The sequence below is a fragment of the Triticum dicoccoides genome, chromosome 7B (genome assembly GCF_002162155.2).
Source record: "Triticum dicoccoides isolate Atlit2015 ecotype Zavitan chromosome 7B, WEW_v2.0, whole genome shotgun sequence".
Classification (NCBI taxonomy): domain Eukaryota; kingdom Viridiplantae; phylum Streptophyta; class Magnoliopsida; order Poales; family Poaceae; genus Triticum; species Triticum dicoccoides.
Genome location: NC_041393.1, coordinates 548,676,012 through 548,678,256, shown reverse-complemented (window position 1 = coordinate 548,678,256; position 2,245 = coordinate 548,676,012).

Here is a 2,245-nt window from a genome sequence, read left to right as displayed (position 1 = left end):
GAACTAACCTTACGTCGATCCTCATCGTCATATCATTTCGCCTTGAACAACAAGCTTGGTTTCGAGTTTGTGTCGTACCCTTGGTTCCAATAACCTTCACTTCATCATTGTTTGACTTGATGTCATCATCGATCGATTACATCTTCGTGAAATCTCTCGACAAAGGTGTCGTGATCATCATCATCATTCCGAGCTCTTCCAGGAATTCAATTGAATTCATGATGGGTAATACCATCCTTGCCCCTCGATGACTCATGTTCTCATCGACCACTTTATTGCCTTCCGTTCAACACAACTTGTTCGTGTTTTGTGTAAACCTTGAGATCACTGCTACCCAGCAGTTGATCTTCCTTACCTCGGAAGTATTACCATCTCTTTTTGTCAAGAATGTGGTGAGAATTTCTCCACCTCTTAATAATTCTTGATATCATAATACTTCTTGCCATCTTCGTTCATTCCTTGGTCCCCGTATTGTTTTCAACCGGAATACCGATAATGGAGCTATGACGTGTGAATTCAAAACTTCTAACAACCCTATTGCTTTGAAGTGAATGGGCGATAGTTCATTCTAAGTCTTTCGCTAATTGAATCACCATTCTGACATTGGTCGTGCAACCCAACCCATATTTCGGGCGCACCTTTCAACCAATGTTTAATTGTGTATGTTTTCCTCGAGCATACTTCCTTATATCATTCGATCTGACAAATGTTATCTCCTTGTTCACTTAATGGTGGAAAACCATCTTTTGGGAATCTCGGTGAATTGCCGTTGAGTTCACCAGACACCTCCTTGTCCTCTCCTTGGGTTAATGATGGACTCTTGTTAACGGAAATCACTTCATAGTTCATTTCCCCGAGAATTTTACAATGTCATCTCGTCAATTTGCGTTGCACCTTTTCTTCTCAGGTATCCTAAGTCTGAGGTATCCTGACACCAATCGGATCTGAATCTCGGTCAGATATGATGGTTGGGACAACTTTCCAAGAGTCATGATGTTGATCCTTTGATGACCCGGTAACATGATGTCATGCCTAGCACCCCCCCCCCCGGCTGGAGGACCTATCATTATAGATTCCTTTTCAGCAAGGTTATCCATTCATCCATGAGGAAATTGTAAGACTTATTCTACAAGTTATTCCTGATGGATCCTTCGTGTTTCCAAAGTCTGATCTTCACCTGAAGACCTTGTCAATGCTATCTCGAAGCATGTCTATGGAACTCCAATTTTCAACAAGAACATTTGAAGCCCAATGTTAAATGTTTCCTGCCTAATTATCCAAACACCGCTGTATGGGTAATATCATGAAATTTCTTTCCCCTACCTAAGGAGTTTTCTACATAATATCCTGTCATGGATATCATGCTCTGCTTGTCCTTGGGAAGGATATACCCTTGAAATATGTGTTTAAACATAATTTCCTTTCCATTGTTCTGTTTAATCTGATGATCATATTTTCCTTCCATTGTTGGTTTAACCTTTCTTGTGAACTATATGATCTGAGCAGTAATATTCTCCTGCTTATGTAAACACCTTGTTGTACCACTCTGTTTGTAAGACCCTGTTACTATTGTTGATGACATTCCGGTAACCACCGATGGGTGATAGCTTGCCAATTGGTTTGCCTCATTCAACAAGCAGGAAAATTGCTCTCTTCGTTCCCCGTCCTTGGTACCGACATTGTTGCCGGCATAGCTGACAAGCTATTCACTGGCATGCCTCCCTGTCGCGGCTGTGCAAGATGTCACCACCATTCCTACTTTCAACCCACATGGTGGGCCCATAACCCACAGGTCCACTGGATCGAAACCTGACTCTCCTGTACAACCCTGTTTCTAATGAATATTCCTCATGCTTGGCTTCGTATTTAATTCACGGGCCACCTTCCTAGTGCTCTATTCTGGTATCACACGCAATACTTACTCTCGCTGCTTGGACCCATTTCACACGTTGTTTCAGGCATCGAACGGTTGCCCGCCCGCTCAAAACTTCCCATGATAACTCCTTACTTTGCTCTCAATATTTCCTTAAGTTTCATTTCGAGGGTTACTTTCCGCCACCTTCCTTGATGTTATCTACTAGATAAACAAGCATTGTAGCGGTCCATTCTTCCGTAATACCCCCTTATCCTTTCGTAAGTATGATGGAGTTCCCGAAGGAAGACAACTTCATCATGATGACCCGAAGCAGAGAAATGAAGACATCAACGAAAGGGATCAACCTCTTCGAAAGGGCAGCCAAGACCG